The sequence below is a fragment of the Dermochelys coriacea genome, chromosome 6, assembly GCF_009764565.3.
Source record: "Dermochelys coriacea isolate rDerCor1 chromosome 6, rDerCor1.pri.v4, whole genome shotgun sequence".
NCBI lineage: Eukaryota > Metazoa > Chordata > Testudines > Dermochelyidae > Dermochelys > Dermochelys coriacea.
The window spans coordinates 117,410,833-117,434,469 of NC_050073.1; the positions used below are offsets into that span (position 1 = coordinate 117,410,833).

The 23,637-nt window shown below is 47.7% G+C and overlaps 1 protein-coding gene and 1 long non-coding RNA gene across 10 annotated transcripts in view; one reads left to right on the top strand and one right to left on the bottom strand.

The window, feature by feature from the left end:
• The window catches only part of DAAM1 (dishevelled associated activator of morphogenesis 1), a 185,860-nt gene extending 181,592 nt beyond the window's left edge, over positions 1–4,268 (bottom strand). For 2 of the 7 annotated variants that reach the window (XM_038406734.2, XM_043516130.1), the window contains exon 1: positions 4,119–4,268. The gene's annotated coding sequence lies outside the window, so the exon portion shown is untranslated. Of the gene's footprint in view, positions 1–4,070 lie in introns of all 7 variants that reach the window. The other 5 variants (XM_043516131.1, XM_043516129.1, XM_038406735.2 and 2 more) reach the window with 4 other exon arrangements.
• Positions 4,269–10,975: 6,707 nt separating this feature from the next.
• On the top strand, positions 10,976–22,879 carry LOC122460604. 3 transcript variants are annotated; one of them, XR_006282023.1, is made up of 3 exons: positions 10,976–11,071; positions 12,871–12,960; positions 22,738–22,879. It is a non-coding gene; the product is annotated as an uncharacterized LOC122460604 (long non-coding RNA). The 3 variants fall into 3 exon arrangements; XR_006282021.1 differs by having other exon boundaries at positions 11,000–11,200; XR_006282022.1 differs by having other exon boundaries at positions 11,000–11,200; positions 22,741–22,879.
• Positions 22,880–23,637: the final 758 nt, after the last annotated feature.

Sequence of the window (23,637 nt, forward strand, 5' to 3'; positions counted from 1 at the left end):
GAAGGGCTGTCTAGAGTGCCACAGAAGTGTTAGCAGAGAGTGCAACTGAAAGAGGGCATCTTCCTGCTACATTCTCTCATTCCCCCACTGAAAGCAAGAGGAAAAGGAGCCTCAGATAGAGACTGGGTTTACTCAGTTTAAAGTATTAAGGAACAAATTCTACACTACCTTATACTCTACCCATCCTGTTTACTTCACTGGGGCCAGCACAGGGTCTAAATCAGATACTAAAACTGGATGTATGCCTGGTTCACTGATGGAATCTGAAGGACTTCCTATAGTAACACCAGAGGAAGGGGCCAACTCCACTCACAAATAAACCCAGGAGCAAACAGGGCACAGAACTGTGAAGCACAGAGTGCCTTCAGCTGCCACTGAAGTCACACCTTGGAAGACCAAGGCCATAGTTACAAAATGAATTGAAAAGCTTGAAGTTCCTTTTGCTATTTTGTTCCAATATAAGGAAATTGCAAACAGAACATATTCAGTGTAGACACAACACCTGCATGCATATTTTGTACTATACTTGGGGTTTTCCTATTCTTCTGTAATTGATTAATCAAGACAGTAATATGGGAGGTGTATGTTTGGCTTAAAAATAAATACCATACATAGTTCAATCTGTCGGTTTGAGGAGCAAATTTGATCCGACTCAGGTAACAGATTCTGACACTGTGGGACTAATTTAATCCTCATGGAACTGACAAATTCAGTGCTTGCAGGAAGCCGGTTCACTGATCCCCCTAGCAGAAACTCATTGCTATGAAGAAATGTAGTTTGTATATTTCACTTCCAGAAAGTGGAAGGAGACAGACATTTATGGCTCATAAAGAGTTGGAAGAAAGAACGAGGAGTACTTGTGGCACCTTGGAGACTAACAAATTTATTTGAGCATAAGCTTTCGTGGGCTAAATCCCACTTCATCAGATGCATCAATCAACCTCTAGGGGACAAATTGGCAGAACAGGATAGCTGAGGCATCAGGGTGGATCATGACTGGTTTGAGATTCGAGTTAGAAAAGGAAACAACTATAATTTTGCCCTATTCTGACTACCATCATCTGGGTCATTGCCCCAACAGTATACCTCTTCTTTCTCCTCTCTGGCTGGTATCCAGCCACACAAGGGATAAGTGGGACTTGTTTGAACCAATGGATCTTCTATCTTTAAAGTCCTCCAGAGATCTTTTGGCATTTTACTTTACTAGGAGATAGTCTCAAGGCTCAAACTGAGGAGATGTGTGAGTGGGAGAGACATTTCTTCTGGTACATTGAGTTGTTTAATATTAGAGGGGAAGCAAGGAATAGACGTTGCACTTTAAAACTTTTTTGTTATTTGCGTCCCAGCATCCTGTCAACATTCCCCATCACATAAGCTATAATGTCCAACACTGAATGAGCAGCATTTTCAGAAGTGGCTACTACTTTTAGGCATTCATCTTTGGACGCTAAGGATGAAATCTTTACTTCATTGGGGTTAATAAGTGTTTTACCATTGACTTCCATGGGATCAGGATTTTTCAGAGGTGTTGGGGGTCCAGGCACTCAGCACCTCTAAAAAACAGAATATTAAAAAAACCCAACAAAGATCAGATCCTCAGTGTCAAATTAGTCACTGAAAAATGGGAGCAACAAAAATGAATGGACACTGTTGAAAACTGTGGCTTGAGAGACTACCCCAGGTCACAGAGCAAATCTGCAGCACATCCCAGATCACCAGTCTTATGCATGAACCACACACCCATTCTCCCTCTAACACTGGTGTTTCATAGCTTCATTTGTAAGACCCTGGGAGCGTGACCCTCTTTTTGTTCTGTTTGTACATCACCTCCCACAATGGGATCCTGGTCTATGATATTGCCATAACTAGGATATCGTATTACAAATAACAACAACAAGTTAGTATACACAGTAATTCCCCCCACCACACACTACTGTAATGCTGAGTTAGACTGTAATGTGCTCAAAGGAGGGGACCTTATCTTCTTAGTTTTGCAGAGTGACAGGAACTCTTCCTGATACTCCATAAATGATGGCCATTACTCTGTTAGCAACAGTATGCATCTCAAAGACTATCCCAACCACCAGCCAGACAACTGGAGACTTAGGAAAACTGTATTTGAAAAGCAAGTTTTGGACTTTGTGTCTGTAAAAATCATGTTTAAAAGCCTACAACTCACACTCCTCTTGCCACAAGTCATCAGTAAGTGGTTGTGTCAGCAGGAGGATAAACAGAAACATCCTGTGGGGTATTGTGCACATTCTCTACATGTCTATTCAGATGCCATTAGAGAAACAGGTGGGCACAGCATCCTCACTCCCCCAAAGGAGCGAGAGCAACCAAGGGGAAGCAGTAAGTAGAGGGAGGAAGAGAAATAGCTAGGCCAATGGTTCCCAACCCACTGACAGAGGCCACCATGTACTTCCCCCATCTCAATTTGCGACTTGTCCAAGTGCAGCAACCACGCTCAGTTTCCCTCTCCCATCCTCCTCCGCTCCTGTTCACCCCTCTCCCGGCTGTTCATTTTTATTCTCTCATTCAGTGGCTTCCCCGCTCCAGTCAGCAGAAGGTTGCCAGCTAGAGGTGGGGGGGGGGTTCATTGGTGGCTCCATAGGGGCCAGATCACAGATGCCCAAGCAAGCCAAGGCGAGGAGCTTGAGCCCACGAGCTGCTGCTTGAACCGGCAGCCAGGTCAACACCATCCTTTGGCCAGTTTCATGGGGGATACAGTGGGAGCAGAAGGCAGCTGGCTTCCAAGGCTGCTTTACACACAAACCACGGTCTGTGCCATGGGACGGCAGATCCAGGTCTGCGGTTTACTCCAGCCCTGCTGTTCTTCCTTCAGTATTCTGGGGGGGCGGGTCGACAGTAGGAAACACACCCCCAGGTTAATGGGGATGGCACTGGACACACCCACTAGCCACACACCCTCCCCAGCTATGAGCAAGAGCCCCCCCCCCCCCCCCAAGACAGAGCAGAGGAAATACTAGAGGCTCCAGTGGCAGGAATAACCATAGCAACCAGATTCATAATACCCCCCCACGCCCCCCCCCTCCCCTGCTCTTGCAGACACTCTCCGGCAGCCCAGCTCGCTCCGGATTTGACGACAACTAGCCAGGATGCGGAGCCGCCAGGTGCTTCTCCGCTCCCGCCCTGCCGAGGGTGCAGCGCCCCCGGCTCACTGCTGATCTCCTGCCCCGGCGGGGCTCCAAAGCGAGCCCCCAGAAGCTCGAGCCCACGGGAGCCCCCCCCCCCGGGCCCCCTCCGCCCAGGGAGCGGAAACCCAGCCGCAGTTTCAGCGTCACCCACTGGGGAAACCTGATTCGCCTCCTTTCCGCCCAGCGGCTTCCCCGGGGCCGCCGCCGGCACTTGGCTGCAGACGCGAGAGGCGGCCAAACCCCCGCCCTGCCTTGGGCTCGCCGAGCTCGGCAGGGGGCAGCGAGCCGGCCAGGGCAGTGCGGGGGGTGGGATCCTAGAGAGAGGCCGCCCCGCCGCGGGTGTCACACCCCTCCGGGGGGTCCGAGGCGCTCCAGCGCCACACCCCCAGGGAGCTCGGACGCCCGAGCCTGGCCGCTCCGTTTCAGGCGCCCCTAACGCCCAGGTACGGCTCCCCGCTGCACCTTGACCGGCCGCTCGCTGGGAGCCAGGCGCGGGGCCATGCTCCGGGGGCAGCGCCCAAGCCGAGCGAGGGGGAACGACCCTCTTTGTTAGCCGGCCCCGGGCGGGGATGCAGCTGCCGCCCGGAGGAGGCGGGGGGGGGGGCTGATTGGCCCCAGCTGCTCGCCCAGCCCGCCCCCGGGGTGGGAAGCTCGCCTCGTTGGCGAGGGGGCATCCCCGCAGAAGCCGCCTGCGATCAGCCATTTTCCGCGCCGGCAGCCACCCGCGGACCCGGAGCTGTCCTCTCGCGGTCCCCGCCGCAAGCTGAGCGGCCGGTTCAGCGTGGACCGACTTTCCCCGGGGCTGGGAGCGAGCGCCCGGCTCGGCGCAGCCCCCCGCGCCCGGGGCTAGCCCAGCCCAGCCCGCCCCTGCGCTTGCCCGGCGGGAGAGCGAGAGCCGCCGCCCGCCCTTACCTGCAGACCCCGGGCATCCTTAGCAGCCAGCGCCGCAGCCCTGCCTACCCGAGCAGCCGCTGCACCAGTTCCCGTCCCCGCCGCCCGGGCGCTCGCCAGCCTGCAGGTGACATCATCCTCGCTCGGCCTGATAGGATACACAGTAGCCGGGACGGCGCATGCGCTGGCCTCGGGGAGGGGGGCCCCCCCAGCGCCTGCTGGGAGTTGTAGTGCGGCGCCGCCTTGCCGTGCCCACGGCCGCGCTGCAGCTGGGACTACACTTCCCAAGCCCCCTCTGCCCCCAGCCCCGGCTGGAATGCTTCCCCAGCGGGCACGCTGCAGCAGCGGGGAGCTTGCCCGGCAGGGAGGATGGAGCCGGCTGGCGCAGCGGGGCTGCCCTTTGTCATTCAGCAGCCCCCCCCCCTCCACCCCCTTAGGGTCCTCGGTTTTGCTTGGACTGTTCCTGGAGGCCTCATCCCATGACACAGCCTTTAAGATGAATTGTTAATTCTGGAGCCTCCAAGAGACGCCTGGTAGCGGGACCCGATTGTCCCCGTTTTATAGGGACAGTCCCGCTTGAGGGTCTTTTTCTGCTATAGGCTCCTGTTACACCCCTACCCCCGTCCCAGTTTTTCACATGTGCTGTCTGGCCGCCCTAACGCCTGGAGGGTCGGCAGCCCTGCCCCCCGCTGCCCCCGGCACAGACCTAGCGAAGGAAGAGTTTGCTGTGCACACTGGGACGCTGCCCTAGCAGGGTCAGCCGAGCCCCGATTCCCCCTGCCACTGCCCCAGGCGCGGCCCAGCTGTGCCTTCTTGGTGCGCAACTAGCACCCCTGGCTTTTGTTTTCCTCCCAACCACCTCTCCGTTTCTTCCACTACCCCGTTCTCATGGTCAGCGCGCCGCTTCCCTTTGGCCGGGGTTGGGAAGCCTACCCTTAGCGTGCCATTTAGAGCAAGGAAAAGTTCCCTGTTCGGGGCTTGGCAAACAACTGAGCTCGGGGGGGACAGATCTAAACGCAGTGAACACAGTTCACTCGGCTAATCAGCCACAATAACGGACTCATTCACTGGAAATAACTCGGTGAAATCCACAGCCCCAGCTGTTTCTCATGCCAGAGAGACAGAGACAGAGCTGTCAGCTGCTGTTGTAATAACTGCCTCCCTAATAACAGGCAGCAATTCTTTGTTCGGTGCTGCTACAGCCGGGCTCCTCTTTCTCTTCTAACTGCTGGAAACGCCAAGGAAATTAGCATCCCTTTTAATTTGCATAATCTAGGAGGCTAAAGATTTCCCCCCCTAAAACTTGCATCGCCCCACCCAAAAACGCACAGGCACACAAATAATATTAGACCTCTTTAATAATCAACATTAAAACATTATCAGAAGTGGGAACAGGCATGTGCTTTTCACAATGGTGCTGGAGAGACAGAACATGCATTTAAAACGTGCACAAACGTTTCACAAATTGTTTTAATTATTGAAGCATTTAACAAATGCACATAATATGCAAAAATAGTCCAACAATAATAAGACATATACACAAAGGCATAAACATGCTAAGACCAACATATAAGACATAATAAAACATTAGATTTATTATTCTTTATTTATATTGCAATAGTGCCTGGAGTACCTGTCAAAGAACACAGCCTTAAATGGACACAAATCTGACATCAGGAAATATAACATTCAAAAACCAGTAGGAGAACACTTCAGTCTCCCTCGTCACTCAATAACAGACCTAAAAGTGGCAATTCTTCAACAAAAAAAACTTCAAAAACAGACTCCAACATGTTTCAGAGTAGCAGCCGTGTTAGTCTGTATCCGCAAAAAGAAAAGGAGGACTTGTGGCACTTTAGAGACTAACAAATTTATTTGAGCATAAGCTTTCGTGAGCTACAGCTCACTTCATTGGATGCAAGTGAGCTGTAGCTCACGAAAGCTTATACTCAAATAAATTTGTTAGTCTCTAAGGTGCCACAAGTCCTCCTTTTCTTTTTGCAGACTCCAACATGAAACTGCAGAACTGGAATTAATTTGCAAACTGGACACTATCAAATTAGGCCTGAATAAAGACTGTGAGTGGTTGGGTCATTACAAAACCTAAACCTAATTTCCCCCATACTAATTTTCCCCTACTGTTACTCACACTTTCTTGTCAACTGTTTGAAATGGGCCACTCTCATTACCACTACAAAAGTTATTTTTTCCTTCCTTGATATCCTGCTGTTAATTGAATTGTCTCCTTAGACTGACCACACACTTGGTAAGGCAACTTCCATCTTTTCATGTATTTATACCTGTTCCTGGTATAAATTTTTAGTGGAATATAAATTTTCCACTCCATCTAATGAAGTGGGTTCTAGCCCATGAAAGCTTATGCCCAAATAAATTTGTTAGTCTCTAAGGTGCCACAAGGACTCCTCGTTTTTGCTGATACAGACTAACACGGCTACCACTCTAAAACAGCCTCATTGTGCTTGGCATTATTCTAGTATGCCGTCAAAAGACAGTCACTGCACCAGAGTTCACACTCCAGAGTCCTGATCTTGCAAACACTTATATGTGCATGTAACTTTATGCATGTGTGTAGTGCCACTGATTTTGGGACCAGGGATGGCTTAGGTTATGATTAAAGTGGATGGAACAAATGGAAGGGATGGAAGGATGAGGTAACATTAAAATGAGCCTATGGTCAGACCTCAGGAGATCTCAGCCCACCACCTTGCCACTCTCAGCTGGTAGCACTTTGTAGATGGCAGAGGTGGGTTTTAAGAAAGGAACAGAAGTAGGATCAGGTAGTGGCTTTATGGATCTTTCCAGGTTGTTTGTTTGTTTGTTTTTTAAATGAGATATGAGATAGGAAGGAAAAAACAAAAACCAAAACAAACAAATAAACCATCAAAATAAAATAAATTTGAGAACCTGAGTCTGATGATTCTTTTCACATGATAATGTGGAATGTTCTATTAAGCTGTGCTGACATCAGCTTGGTGATGCAAGTTATCATGTATACGCAAGATTAATGTTCGAGCCGCTTTTAATGTGGCCCAAGAAAATTCTCCCAGCCTACACGGTTCTCTGGTTTTCATTCTGTATTTTATAAATTACTCTTTCAAGAGATCCAACTTCAATTAAGTCAGCATAGCAATCCTGGACCACTAGTATACGACTGGGACTCTAAAATAACCTATTTGCACAAGATAAAGCTGTGGACAGTCATCCAGGAGGATTAATTGTACATTTGGGAGGAAATTAAAATTCAAGGTAAAATTAATCGTATGTAATATTTTAGCCTAAGTAAACACAAATTTGGATGCAGGAGTCAAGTTTTCTTACATCTTACTATGGCATTTCTAAGCAATAGTAGTAAGCAAAAGGTAAAAAAGGCAAGAAGAGAAGATATCCATAAGGACTGTATTTCATACTCAACGAGATGCATAACATATACAGCCATAGAGATATCAGGAAAGTCCAGTGAGGGCACAGTAAAAGAGAAAGGAGGAACAGCCTTATGGGAATTGCCACGAATGGTATAGAACACAATATAATATGAGAAGCACAGGCTGGAATAGAATAAGTTATCCAGATTTTAACATAGTTATCTTCTTTAGGCCCAATGACAGGTTTCAGAGTAGCAGCCCTGTTAGTCTGTATTTGCAAAAAGAAAAGGAGTACTTGTGGCACCTTAGAGACTAACGAATTTATTAGAGCATAAGCTTTCGTGAGCTACAGCTCACTTCATCGGATGCATCCAATGAAGTGAGCTGTAGCTCACGAAAGCTTATGCTCTAATAAATTTGTTAGTCTCTAAGGTGCCACAAGTACTCCTTTTCTTTTAAGCCCAATATTTGCTTTGCAGTCACATCCAAGACCCATAATGAAATCACTGGGTGTACAACAAAAGAACTGGATCAGACCCCCTGGTCTCCCCCACATCATGTATCCCATCTCCACAGAGTGGGGAAGGGGAGACAGTGTTCAGGGGTCAGGACAGAGCAGGAGATCTTTCAGTGAGTTCCTTAAAGAGACAGCGCACGGCATCTCTCAGAAACTCCCCAAACAGCCAGCACACACGCAGTCTCCATGTCATACACACACTCACAGAGTCTATATGTGTCTGTGTGTGTCTCTCTCTCACACACACACACACACACACACTCTGTCTCTGTGTCTCACACACACACTGTCTCTTTCACACTCACCTCCCAACAAGTACTTGTATTATTGTTGTTGTTACTTCTTGGTACTTCCTGCAATGCACATGTATTCTCTGTAATTTTGTTCTTTCAGTATGTGTTATTTTACTATTTTGACTGGTCTATGCATGTCATAATTTTTATTTCTCTTACACTTAAATTTAATTCTTTGAGTAGTGAGTTCTAAAATGCCTAACCCGTCCTGGCTGGAGTAATTATCCCTATGGTAACGTTTACAAAATATATATTATATCTAGATTTTTTGTTTCTACTGGTGGTGCACATCCCTTGGTGCACATAACAACATTTATTCCGTGCATGGATGGAAAAAATTAAAGGTGGTGGCAAAAACAGCCCCCTGCCCGTGTCTCAGGCCCCCTGCCCAGGGCAGGAGGAGGGACCCAGGCTCCCCACAGCTGCCCCATCGGCTCTCCCTAACCTGGCTACAGTGGGTGGGGCGGGGGGGGGCATGGAGCCACAGCCTGGCCAGGATAAGGGCGGGGTGGGAAGCTGTGGGGAGTCCAGAGCCAGATTAACCATTAGGCTAATAAGGTTATAGCCTAAGGCCCTCCTATTTTTAGGCCCTACTGGTCAGGCAGGGGGTGCAGCCGGGGTGAGGGGAAAGGCAAAGCAGCCCCCTCTGGGTTGGAAGAAGCTCAGCTGGCAGGGGCGGATGCCGCGCTGCAGGAACACCCTGCCAAGGATCCAGTTAACATTGCTGACCGGACACTAAAAATCCAGTTACCACGGGAACCATGCCAGCTGTGGCTGTAGTTTGAGCAGGCACTGTCCCCCCCCCACCCCATTTCTCGGGAGCTCTGCTTAGCTGTCAGGAAAGCAGGAGACTCCCCCTGTCCCACTCCTGGGCTGAGGCTGTCAGTCTGCTCCCAGACGCTGCCTCCGGCTCCTAATGCCCATCTGCATCATCTTCTATGTGTGCTGGGTGGGTCCTGTTTCTGAACAACTGGTGAGTGCCTGTGGGGTGGCAGGGGAAGAGGCAGCACCAGAGCAGTAGGGAGGAAGCTTGCACAGAACCTGCACACACGCTATCCAGCTCCAGCCAGAACGATTGCCCCTCACACGTATAAGGAACGAATTCCCACACATCTGTAGGAAAAACAAAACAAAACATCCCATTCCGGATACCAGTCCTTTAACTTTTACAGAACCTTCCATCGAGGGGCTTCAGAGTTATGATGCACGGTGTTCAATACTGTATTGAACTGTACTAAAAAGCAAAGACATCCAATTTTTTTCTTTGATGTATTTTTCTGTACTGGGATGCACAGGCAACCAAGTTCTTTCCTTATGCTCAGCCCAGTTCCACAGGCCAACGCATCTTTGTACTTTTAAGGGGTTGCAAAAGCACTGGAGGAAGCTGAACACACAGTGTTGTAGGTTTCTCCCTCCCTCTCCCTCGAGGATTTTAAATCCACTTCTTAGCAGGCTATGATAGAAAGACTGGCTGAATAGGCTGAAGGCAGGTTCTGTCCATTTGCGGGTTCTCTAGTAGTTCAAGCCATCATAAAAGTACCTCACATTTGATTTCTTTTGAGTTTCATTCCAAAAACTTAAAGCTAAATAAACCTGAAGTTAGGCCTCTTTTTTGTGCCCCAACTTAAACTAACTTCTTTCCCAAGTGGAAAATGTTCAGCAAGCATGGAAGGTATGTGATTCAAAAAGGGAATGAGAACACAGGCCAATTCCTGCTGACCGTTACACCTGTGTAGCCTTATTGACTTCAGGGAGAACAGATTTTTGCACAAGAATAGATTTTGATCCCTTCTGCTTTTTCACACCTGGTATAAGCAGAATCTCATTCACTTTTCTCCCGTAAACTCTGAGCACTTTAAAAGGGAAAAAGAAACAAGGTCTGCTTGATTTACGCATGCAAATGAAACAGGAAGCTCTCCTTTCATTCTACACCAGCCTTAAACAAACACCAGATCTGATACAACAAGGGTATCACTACAGCAGCCTTGGTTGGACGGTTCTTTTGAAAGATCCTTAATGGTTCTTTTAAGATGCTGATTTTCAGGGAAGTCTTTTTGTTCAGGGGGGCAGAGAACACAACAGGGAATAGCTCTGTTTTGTCAACTCCTAGTCATTCAAAAGCTGAAAGGCTTTATATTAAGTTTATTTAATGTTTGTACAGTGATTTTGAAGAGCTAACAAGTACAGAAGTGCTAAATATTATGAGTGAGCAACCATCTAAAGATCTGTCACTTCTAGCTGTTACCTTTTTCTTACAGAAAGCTTAAAACAAACAAATGCAAACTATAGGGGCTGGCGCACACAGAACTCATGCTTAAAAAACCTCATGTCAGAGCTGCTGATCACACATTCTAGAATAGATAATACTTGGTCCTGCCATGAGTGCAGGAGACCAGACTAGATCACCTCTCGAGGTCCCTTCCAGTCCTATGATTCTAATTGTGGAAGAGCTTGGTAACAGAATGGCCTGATGTGGTGAATCACTGCAGATTAACTACACAAACTGGGTATCATTCCACAAATAATATTTGGCTTCAATTTGAAAACAGTAATTCATTGTCCTCAGCCAGTGCAACACTGGGAAACAGCTTTCAGAGCAAGACAGCCTAAAATACAATGCCACCCAATGTAATTTTCCCACTACTACTTCCTCTACTTCAGTGGATTTTACACCTGAGTGGTTTTCTTTTACATAATAAAAGCTGGCTGCCTCCCAGACTGCAGTCACAGGGAGATAGGCTATGTGGTGTAGAGGCCATCGCTTGGGGGAAACACCTGCAGGGCTTGGCTTTGCACTGTGCCAAGGATAGAAGCACAAGATTGAAAAAGGTGAGCAGGATGGGGAATGTTGCAGTGTTCACTCCACTATCTCAGAGGAAGGGGGCCTAAGAGAAGGACAGCGTAGCATCCCTCCTGCTACCTCTTACTCAGAAGTATCTGTTTGAAGAATTGAGTGTGGTGAGAGTAGACTAAACTTGTTAATTTTACATAAATAAATATGTAAATATGCATGTAGAGAAATGTTTGATGACTTAATAATTTGTTTTGCAATATGTAATTTATACTTAGGCCTTTCCCGCCCATTGGCCTTAGGCCCCTCATAACCATAATCTGGCCCTGGGGGAGCCGCGGTGGACCCTCTACCTGCCTGCACTGTAGGGGGCCTGAGCAGTCTCTTTGTCCCTGACCCCCGGGCTCCCCGCCCGCCTGGGGCAAGTGGAGGGTCCATGACTCGGGGCTCCTCACAGCTGCCTGCACAGTTCTTACTGTGGCCGGGCTGTGGCTCTGAGGCCCTGCCCCCTGGGGCTGGGTCCAGGTTGGGGAGAGCCACGTGGGCAGCTTTGGGGATGCAGCGTGTAGTCTCGGACCATGGGGATACGGGCTGAGGGCTGCTCTCAGCCCCCCGGGCAGGTGTAGGGTCCACCATGGCTCCACACAGCTGCTCGGGCTCCCTGGCCCAGCTCCACATTGGCCTGGGGAAGGGGGCAGGGTCTGCCCCTGCAAAAATTGGGAGTGCTATGGCCCCCTTTCCCACACCCCGGTTCCGGCGCCACTGGCCCGGGGCCCCGACCACATGGGAAGGAAGATCTGCGCCCGCAGCAGAGCACAGTGAGAAGCAGGAGGGGGTCTGGGGGTGGAGTAGGCAGTTTGGGTAGGCTGAGCCTTCCCCTGCCTTGGATACCCGTCGCCCATGTGTGACTGCACAGCCCCCTCGCCCTCCAGACCCAGCAGATCCACAGCTCCGGTGTACTCCACGCAGGAGCGCGCCTGTTGCGGAAAGCCGGCATGGTCCGCTGGGAAGATACTGTGTGAACGGTCCACACCAGCAAACAGGAAATAATTTTCAAAAATTCACAGGCCTTTAAACGGGGGAGGGGCACACGGCACACGACTGCGCACTGCCTGGCAGTGGAGGTCAAAGTGATGACCAGAGCGGCCATGATGGGCATTGTGGGACACATCCTGGAGGTCAATTAGGGCAAAATAAACAAGTGCAGTGTCTACACTGATGCTGTGTTACTCTAACTACGTCGCAAAAAGCTCCATGCCGCTGGTTTTATTTTGTCGGCATAGCAGGGGAGTTAAATCGGCAGGAGGAGCATTGCTGTGTGTACAGCTCCACCGTTTTGTCAACGAAACTGTGTAGGGTAGACTAGGCCTTTAAATGTGATGTTATTTATTGATTTTGTGTCTAGATCGAGTCACTCTTTGCTGGAGAAAAGTCTCATAGGGAGGTGTGGGGTGCTCATTGGACCCAAGAAAAGTTTTCTGAGCTAGACATAGGTAAGATCAATAATGTTAGTATCCCTAGGACATAGCTTTCATGTGGCTGCTGAAGTGAAATTTCGGTTAGTATGTAAAAGGGCACTGTCAGGGACTGCACAACTCAGGCAATTGGATGCAGAAATGGTCACATTTTTAAAAACTGTTTAGGGCTGCTTTTGGACAACAAAATAGCAGCAGCTTGTGCTATGGTTGTAGATCCTTGCTCTGCCCCCAACTGATCTACTGAACAGAAAAATGGCCAGTAGCCTTTATTTAATCTTTGCTAAGGCTAGGCTGTGGACTTGTGCCACATTGTTGCAGACAAACATCTAAACAAAGCCCTCATTTTTTGTCTCACAAAGGTCAAACATCTTCTACTGCTCCTCTGGAGCTCATTGAAGGGTCTCTACTGGCTTCCATTGGAATTGGGTCAGGCCTTCGGTTTGGGGAAGGTATGTTTTCTTTTGTCTTTCTGAGATCAGGTGTGATGGGGTGTCTACTTGGCTAGGTAAAAAGGGCCAATTAACCCTTAACAGGCTGCATCTGGGGGAGAGCCAGGGCTGATAAGGCCTAGAGACGAAGCCCAGCTGGGGAAGAGCTTAGACAGGCATAAAGGAAGCTGGTGGTAAGAAGAGTAGGAAGGCACTCTGCAGTTACTCGCACGGCACGGCACGGCACGGCACGGCACGGCACGGCACGGGGAAGAATAAGCCGTAGGATCCTGTCTGGGAATACAGACTCTGGCAAGAACCTGAGGGGAGGTGAAATAGCTACAGGGAGCAGAGGAAGTTCCACTGGTAATGTCGGGGGCAGAAGACAGAGAAGAAAGGTAGGAAGGAATCCAAAGAGCTAGTGACAAGGCCTGGGAGCTGTACCAGACTGTGGTTGCTGGGCATTGGGTCCTTGGGCTGGAACCCAGGGTAGTACGTGGGCCCATGTGCCCTTACTGACCACTGGGGAAGTGGCATGTGAGGACAGTGGATTGGAAGACTGCCTGATTTGGTTTGTCCAGTGGGACTTGATCTGATGATGGAATGAATTGCACCCTCAAGTTCACAGATGACATTAAGCTGGGGGGAGAGGTAGATAGGGTCCAGGGTGACCTAGACAAATTGGAGGATTGGGCCAAAAAAAATCTAATCAGGTTCAATAAGGACAGGTGCAGAGTCTGGCACTTAGGACAGAAGAATCCCATGCACCACTGACTGGCTAAGCAGCAGTTCTGCAGAAAAGGACCTGGGGATTACAGTGGATGAGAAATTGGATATGAGTCAGCAGTGTGCCCTTCTTGTCAAGAAGACTAACGGCATATTGGGCTGCATTATTAGGAGCATTGCCAGCAGATCAAGGGAAGTGATTATTCCCCTCTATTCAGCACTGGTGAGGCCACATTTGGAGTATTGCATCCAGTTTTGTTCCCCCCACTACAGAAGGGATGTGGACAAATTGGAGAGAGTCCAGTGGAGGGCAACGAAAATGATTAAGGGGCTGAGGCACATGACTTACGAGCAGAGGCTGAGGGAACTGGGTTGTTTAGTCTACAGAAGAGAAGATTGAGGGGGGGGATTTGATAACAGCCTTCAACTACTTGAAGGGGGGTTCCAAAGAGGATGGAGCTTGGCTGTTCTCAGTGGTGGCAGATGACAGAACAAGGAGCAATGGTGTCAAGTTGCAGTGGGGGAAGTCTAGGTTGGATATTAGGAAACACTATTTCACTAGGAGGGTGGTGAAGCACTGGAATGGGTTACCTAGGGAAGTGATGGAATCTCCATCCTCAGAGGTTTTTAAGGCCTGACTTGACAAAGCCCTGGCTGGGATCATTTAATTGGTGTTGGTCCTGCTTTGAACAGGGGATTGGACTAAATGACCTCCTGAGGTCTCTTCCAACCCTAATCTTCTATGATTCTATGACTTTGATACCCAGGAAGGGGGAACTATAGTGAGCTGGGCAGAGGACCAAGCTATGAAGAGGGAGTAACCTGAGTCCAGAGAGAGAGAGACACACACACACACGACAGGTCAAACAACCCAAGGAGCGGGTATCGGACCAGTGAAGAACGAACCCCCAGGTGAGCCACAGAGGAGTGGTAATGAACTATGAAGCACAGGCTTGCTGATGATGGCCTAGCAAGCCATTAATAACATAGGCCCTAAAAGCCTTTGTAGAGTCTTTCACTCTACAGCTGTTGCAGTTGCCAGGATTGGTCCCTTCTCCCTGGACACTCAATAACAGACTTAAAAGTGGCCATTCTTCAACAAAAAACTTCAGAAACAGACTTCAACAAGAAACTGAAGAACTGGAATTAATTTGCAAATTTGACACATTGAAATTAGGCCTGAATAAAGGCTGGGAGTGGATGGGTCACTGCAAAAAGTAATTTTCCCTCTCTTGATAGTCCCCCCCCCTTCTTGTCAACTGTTGAGAATAGGCCACTTCCACCTTATCTGAATTGGCCTCATTAGCACGACCCCTGACTTGGTAAGGCAACTTCAATCTTTTCACTGGAGTATTTTTCACTCCATGCATCTGATGAAATAGGTTTTAGCCCATGAAAGCTTATGCCCAAATAAATGTTAGTCTCTAAGGTGCTACAAGGACTCCTCATTGTTTTTGCTGATACAGACTAACACGGCTACCCCTCTGAAATATGCCTAGAATGTTCATCTGCTTATTATGCTAATCAGAATCGCCTCCATGTTATCTTGCGCTTCCCGTCTGTCATCTCTCCCTGTTGTATTTCATTAAATATTTAGAAGGGAAGGTCTCTGAGGCCCTGGCCAACATTTTGCTGAGTGTGTACAGTGTGCCACAAGGGAGTCCCTCCCTGATCACTAACTGAGGCTCCTAGGTGATACTGCAATACAAATAGTAAATAATAATAATAAAGCCAGAAGTTGGGTCTCCTGCGTTCAGGGTCTTCTTTCTAGGCAACTCCCTGCCTGTGCCTATTGACCTCAGTCCCTCAATAGCTGTCTTGTACATCCACACTCAGCCAAACTCCTTCCCCTCCTCACTCCGGTGGCAATGAGTCTTGGAGCCCAGGTAAATTGACTTGGGCTCACGGTAGGGGCTAAAAATCAAAGTGAAGACATTACCACTCCAGCTGGAGCCTGAGCCTGGTGAGGGGTTGGGTCTTGGAGCCCGAGCAGCAGTGTGTACACTGCTATGTTTAGCTCTGTAGCATGAGTCCAGCACTCAACCCAGGCTCAGTGTTGCTGCTACAGGATTTTTGGCATTGTAAACATTCGAGGTTCAGGGTAAACCCAGCTTTGGTCATTACTTTTTTCCCATTCAATGCAGAAAAGAGCTGACATTGTGCGTATGGAGGTTGCTTCAAAGAGCCAGAGAGACTGTTGCTCCAAGATACATGCTATGGAAATACCAGCTAACAAAAGCTAACAGACAATTATCTATCTTGTGTTAGGTTTCAGAGTAGCAGCCGTGTTGGTCTGTATTCGCAAAAAGAAAAGGAGTACTTGTGGCATCTTAGAGACTAACAAATTTATTTGAGCATAAGCTTTCGTGAGCTACAGCTCACTTCATCGGATGCATTTGGTGGAAAATACAGAGGGGAGATTGATATACACACAGAGAGAACATGAAACAATGGGTTTATCATACACACTGTAAGGAGAGTGATCACTTAAGATAAGCCATCACCAGCAGCAGGGGTGGGAGGGGGGAAGGAGGAAAACCTTTCATGGTGACAAGCAAGGTAGGCTATTTCCAGCAGTTAACAAGAACATCTGAGGAACAGTGGGGGGTGGGGTTCATGTTCTCTGTGTGTGTATATCAATCTCCCCTCTGTATTTTCCACCAAATGCATCCGATGCATTAAATAAATCCAATAAATTTGTTAGTCTCTAAGGTGCCACAAGTACTCCTTATCTTGTGTTAGACACTATTTATCTACAGAGAGAAGCATAAATATGAAAGGTGATGAGATGCCTTAAGCAAGAGGGGTAGTAATCTCAGAAGACATGGAGCTCCATGATGGCCTGGAGAAAGGTGAAAAGGGGCATTAAAGTCTAGGATCTACACTTATTTACACCAGATGAGAATCTAGCTCCATAAAGCCAATGGACCTATGCAAATTTACCCCAGCTGTGGATCTGACCCTGCTTGTTTGAGTAGAAGAGACTTTAAGGAGAGCCATGGCTTTTGAGTAACAGGGTATGTCTACACCGCAGCTGCAGTTATCATCTCCAGCTCCGGCAGACATTCCTGAGCTAGCTCTGATCCAGCTAGTGTGCTAAAAAGCGGTGTGGCGGCGCAGAAAGCGGGGCAGGCTAGTCGTTCTAGTGCAATCCCATCCGAGATCATAGGTACATACTCAAGGCGGCTAGCCTGTCCTGCCACTTGCACCGCTGCAGTTGTATTTCTATTTTTAGTGCTCTGGCTTGCTCAGAGTTAGCATGAGTGTGTTCACCTGAGCTGGAAATTACACCCACACTATGTACAGCAAGAGGAGTGCAGTATAAAAACCTAAAGCAAGAGACTTTGTTTATATCCCGTATGGGTGACTTTTACACTCACACCTGTGCAAAGGGGTGCAACATCTATGCATCACTTAATCCCACTGAAGACCTCAAATTAGTGCTTCCAATGGAATTCATGTGGTGGAGATGGAAGTGGGCTGGTTGTGAATTTCACCTTTTGCAAAGCTGCCTTGCAGTGGTTGCTCAGTTAGTTGGATGAGGCCACATCTTCAGAAATGGAAAGTTCTTAGTTCCACAACTCTTGCAAAGCGAGATGGGCTCTGTGATGTGCAGCGGAAGCTCAGAGCCGCCTACGCAGGTCTCAGCATGGCATGATGGAAACATGATGTTCCTGCTGCATTCTGAGGCTTGCACACCGGCAGAACTTCACCCTCTGGAACCAAAGGGCTTTTCACCTCTAGGTTGCAGGTCTGATTGCAGCCCAGCTCTGCTAGCCAATGGGAAGTAGGTGCCTAGACACTTCTGAAAATCCCACTAGGCACCTATCTGCATCTTTAGGTGCCTAAATGCCTTTATAAATCTGGCCCTTGGGAGTCTCTCACTGGCTTTCAATGAGCCCAGGGAAATAGCAGCAGAGGATTGGAGTAAGCAGTACGTGGCTGCTGTGGGTAGGTCCCTGGGCTGGAACCTGGAGCACTGGCGAGCTAGGTTCCCTGACTGGCCACAGGTAGGGTGGCATAAACCCCAAGAAGGGGACAAGGCTTAATTGGGAGCCCAAAGGGCTGAATTTCAATCCATCCATGTGCCCCCCAGAGCCAGGGCTGAAGACCCTAGCAAGGGCAAAAAAATTATTCATTTGTTGGACTCTTTAATACCCCAGAAGCGGTTCACTTGGACTTTGTGACATGGCTGGGGGTGCCGAGCCACTGGGGACCTATCAAGATCTGCTGGCAGCCTGCACGTTCAGTAATTGCAGTGCTAAGACTTCTTTGTACCTCGGAGTAATGTTAGGTTGTGAAGATGCAGTGAGCAGCACACTTGTACAAATTCCCCTTGCTCATTATGTCTGTTTTTTAATAAGAGGTACATGCTTATGCTATCTTTCATATTGTCACAAGCTACTGTAGTTCCGTATCTGGATTATTTTTTAATACAAAGGGCTTGAGACTGATTTGATAGTTACATAAATCAGCTATAACACTGTCAAAGTCAGTGGCTCTATACTGGTGTAAAAACTAGTGTAAAAGAGGGAATTCAGACCCAAAGTCTCTGGCTGGGCTCCCAGTTTAGCCTGGTAGGTTATTGGTTGAATGTAGCCACAGGTGATTTTCCATGGAAGGGGCAGGTGAAGGTTTCTATTTGCTCTGGTTATAGCTTCAATGCTGCAAATCTGTTGGCAGATTTGTTTTTTTGGTTGCACTGTTTGTGCCTTATGCAAGATCCTTGCTTTGCCAGAGGACGTGCTAGTGTTCGTTGCTAAATCTGCGGGTTAGGGATACTGTATTTTTGTGACATAAAATGTCTCATACAAAGCTACGTTTCCCTGTGTGATAGCCTAAGACTCTCTCTCTAAATTGTACCTGCAGGAGCACTCTCATAGGGAAGCTCTGCTGACAGAGGATTGGGCGGCGTGCCCCCTCCTACTCCTGGCATATCTCTCCCTGCCTTGCCTATACCAGCTCAGGACTTTCCCATGCTGAAGCTAGCTACAGTAATGCAAATATTCACAGGAGGACAGAGGCGCTGACAGCAGGCAATGCATGAGCGTTGGCAAACTGACTTGGGGGAAAAGCCATGGTCAGTCCCATTAGCAGTGGGTCCATTGCATGCTGCTTAGTCACTGGTAGATTACCAACTTCAGTTTCAATATTTTTCCCCGACGGGTGGGGATGTGAGTAAGAGGTGACTTTGAATTCGTGTAGCTACCTCCAGTAACTCTGTCCATTGAAAAGCTGACATTAATATTTTGCGGTTTACAGGGTATGCCAAACAGAGAGCCAGACAGTCATGCAAGCAGTGGCTGGCTGACTTTGCCCAGGGGAATGGAGAAGTAGGACAGCAGCTGAAGCTACACCACAGCACTGCCCAGCAGTGGAGAACATGGGAAAACAGGAGAGAGACAACTAAAGAGAAAGCAGCACTGAAGACAGTGGCTGGTACCCAATGGCATTTGGCAGCTGAGGTGAGGGGAAAAAATGGACGTCCCAATCCTCTGTCCCATGTATCACAAAACCAACTCCATAGCTGGTTGGCACCACTGCTGACATTTCAGGACTGACTCCAAAGACCTAATGTGTGTGCAGACTGAACTACACTCTGACCCACGGTAACTGTTAAGGGAGTGCTCTATAGCTGTGTATATGTAAATAGATTTAAGGGCCTATATCTCATTTTCAAATGAGAGATTTAGGCACTAAATACCTTTAAAAATCTAGGCTAAAGTGCCAGGTAATAGTGCTCAGGACATAGGTGCCGAGTGTCTAATCTGCTGGGGGGTGCTCCCCTGGCTCCACCCAGGCCCCGCCCCCACTCCACCCTTTCCTCCAAGGCCCCACCCTCACCCTGCTTCTTCCCACCCTGACTCCTTCTGCCCCCACCCCACCCCTTCCCCTGAGCACTCTGCTCCCTCCCTCCTCCCTTCCATCAGTGCCTTCTGATGCTGTGAAACAGCTGATCCGCGATAGGCAGGAGGCGCAAGGGGGAGGGGGAAGTTCTGGTAGGAGGGCTGCTGGGCATCCACCTTTCCCCCCCCCCCCCCCAGGTGCTCCAGCCCTGGAGCACCCATGGAGTCAGCACCTGTGGCTCAGGAACATACAGCATAGTTCCTGGATTTTATAGGCCCAAGACAACTTGTACAGCACATGGATTTCTCTAGCAGCTCTTTAAATAGTCTCTGACCAATAGGGGGTCTCTGCAGAACATCATTCTGTTTCATTGGCTGGGGAACCCTGCCCTGTCATTGCCTCTGTGTTAGTGATTCTGTGCAGATAGAACCTGATTCTCTTCTACTGCCTGTCATCTGGTTGTAGCCCTGTCAGCCTGACCGATCATGGGCAAGCTAATGGAGCAGCTGATACAGGATTCTTATAAAGAGTTAAAGGAGGGTCATGTAATTCATGCAAATCAACATGGGTTTGTGGGAAATAGATCCTGTCAAACTAACTTGATCTCTCTTTTTTTTTTTTTTTTTTTTTTTGTGGTGGTGGTGTTGAGATTACACATTTGGTTGATTAAAAAAATAATAGTGTTGGCATAAAGAAAAGGAGTACTTGTGGCACCTTAGAGACTAACAAATTTATTAGAGCATAAGCTTTCGTGAGCTACAGCTCACTTCATCGGATGCATTTGGTGGAAAAAACAGAGGAGAGATTTATATACACACACACAGAGAACATGAAACAATGGGTTTATCATACACACTGTAAGGAGAGTGATCACTTAAGATAAGCCATCACCAACAGCAGGGGGGGGAAGGAGGAAAACCTTTCATGGTGACAAGCAGGTAGGCTAATTCCAGCAGTTAACAAGAATATCAGAGGAACAGTGGGGGGTGGGGTGGGAGGGAGAAATACCATGGGGAAATAGTTTTACTTTGTGTAATGACTCATCCATTCCCAGTCTCTATTCAAGCCTAAGTTAATTGTATCCAGTTTGCAAATTAATTCCAATTCAGCAGTCTCTCGTTGGAGTCTGTTTTTGAAGCTTTTTTGTTGAAGTATAGCCACTCTTAGGTCTGTGATCGAGTGACCAGAGAGATTGAAGTGTTCTCCAACTGGTTTTTGAATGTTATAATTCTTGACGTCTGATTTGTGTCCATTCATTCTTTTGCGTAGAGACTGTCCAGTTTGGCCAATGTACATGGCAGAGGGGCATTGCTGGCACATGATGGCATATATCACATTGGTAGATGCGCAGGTGAACGAGCCTCTGATAGTGTGGCTGATGTGATTAGGCCCTATGATGGTATCCCCTGAATAGATATGTGGACAGAGTTGGCAACGGGCTTTGTTGCAAGGATAGGTTCCTGGGTTAGTGGTTCTGTTGTGTGGTGTGTGGTTGCTGGTGAGTATTTGCTTCAGATTGGGGGGCTGTCTGTAAGCAAGGACTGGTCTGTCTCCCAAGATCTGAGAGAGCGATGGCTCGTCCTTCAGGATAGGTTGTAGATCCTTGATGATGCGTTGGAGGGGTTTTAGTTGGGGGCTGAAGGTGATGGCTAGTGGCGTTCTGTTGTTTTCTTTGTTGGGCCTGTCCTGTAGTAGGTGACTTCTGGGTACTCTTCTGGCTCTGTCAATCTGTTTCTTCACTTCAGCAGGTGGGTACTGTAGTTGTAGGAATGCATGATAGAGATCTTGTAGGTGTTTGTCTCTGTCTGAGGGGTTGGAGCAAATGCGGTTATATCGTAGCGCTTGGCTGTAGACAATGGATCGAGTGGTATGATCTGGATGAAAGCTAGAGGCATGTAGGTAGGAATAGCGGTCAGTAGGTTTCCGATATAGGGTGGTGTTTATGTGACCATCGCTTATTAGCACCATAGTGTCCAGGAAGTGGATCTCTTGTGTGGACTGGTCCAGGCTGAGGTTGATGGTGGGATGGAAATTGTTGAAATCATGGTGGAATTCCTCAAGAGCTTCTTTTCCATGGGTCCAGATGATGAAGATGTCATCAATGTAGCGCAAGTAGCGTAGGGGCATTAGGGAACGAGAGCTGAGGAAGCGTTGTTCTAAGTCAGCCATAAAAATGTTGGCATACTGTGGGGCCATGCGGGTACCCATCGCAGTGCCGCTGATTTGAAGGTATACATTGTCACCAAATGTGAAATAGTTATGGGTCAGGACAAAGTCACAAAGTTCTGCCACCAGGTTAGCCGTGACAGTATCGGGGATACTGTTCCTGACGGCTTGTAGTCCATCTTTGTGTGGAATGTTGGTGTAGAGGGCTTCTACATCCATAGTGGCTAGGATGGCTTATCTTAAGTGATCACTCTCCTTACAGTGTGTATGATAAACCCATTGTTTCATGTTCTCTGTGTGTGTGTATATAAATCTCTCCTCTGTTTTTTCCACCAAATGCATCCGATGAAGTGAGCTGTAGCTCACGAAAGCTTATGCTCTAATAAATTTTAGTCTCTAAGGTGCCACAAGTACTCCTTTTCTTTTTGCGAATACAGACTAACACGGCTGCTACTCTGAAACCTGTGATTATGCAAAGTGTTGGCATAATATACTTAGACTTTCAGAAGGCGTTTTGATTGGATACTGCATGACATCTTGATTAAAAAAACTAGAATGATATAAAATTAACAGGGCACACATTAAATGGATTAAAAACTGGCTAACTGATAGGTCTTAAAATGTAACTGTAAACAGGAAATCATTATCAAACGGGTGTGTTTCTACTGGGGTCCCAGGGGATTGGGTCTTGACCCTAAACTATTTAATTTGTTGTTAATGACTTGAAAAACTAAAATAAAATTGTCACTAGTAGTTTGTAGATGACACAAATTGGGAGGGTGGTAAATAAGGAAGAGAACAGGTCAGTGATTCAGAGCAATCTGGATTGCTTGGTAAATTGGGCACAAGCAATGTGCACTTTTATATGGGTAGATTGATTGTGTGTGTGTGTGTGTGTGTGTGTGTGTGTGTGTGTGTGTGTATGTGTATATATATATATATATATATATATATATATATATATATATAATCTTTTTCAGAGATATGGGGGTCATGGTGAATAGTCAGCTGAACATAAGTAGGAGTAGAGAGGTTATTTTACCTCTGTATTTATTCCAGCAGCAGTCGCACCAGCATTGTGTCCAGCGATGCCCACAATCCAAGGAAAATGTTGAGAAATTGGAGAGGATTCAGAGAAGAGCCACGAGAATGATTCAAGGATGAGAAAACCTCCCTTATAGTGATAGACTTGAAGAGCTCCATTTAGCTTAACAAAGAGAAGGTTAAGGGATGACTTGCTTACAGTCATATATTAATATTAATAATGGATTCTTCAGGCTAGCAGAGGAAGGTGATCCAATGGCTAGAGGTTGAAGCTAGATAAATTCAGACTGGAAGTAAAGGGGTAAATTGTTGACAGTGAGAGTAATTAACCATTGGAAGAGTTTACCAGGGCTTGTGGTGGATTCTCCATTGCTGACCATTTTAAAATCAAGATTAGATGTTTTTTCTAAAAATCTGTTCTAGGAATTATTTGGGGGAAGTTCTCTGGTTCTACAGGACATCAGACTAGATGGTCACAATGGTCCCTTCTGGCCTTGGAATCTATGATGACCACTTACACGTGGGCAAGGTTAGGGGAAAGTGGTTGTCAAATGCTACCAAAATGAGTGACAGGATTTCACCCTCACTTGGTACAGGTGTAAATGACTAGAGCAGGGACAGGGGAAAATCAACCCCACAGATAGGCCTTCAGTTTGTAGAACTGTCAATCCAGCATGTTTCGAAAGCTCAAAGATGTCTTGCACATCTCAACATCTATGATGCAAGGTAAAGCTCCAGTTTTTCCCATGGTCTGGCATCCATGTAATTAATCTTCACCCCAAAAACCAATCTTAAGTAAAACCTGTCCCTTCCCACACCCCAACTCAGGACTGTCCCTTGACCATGCCAAATGTAGGAATTACAGATGAGCAGAGACCAACCCCTAGAACAGCACTGCTATCGAGATGGGAATGT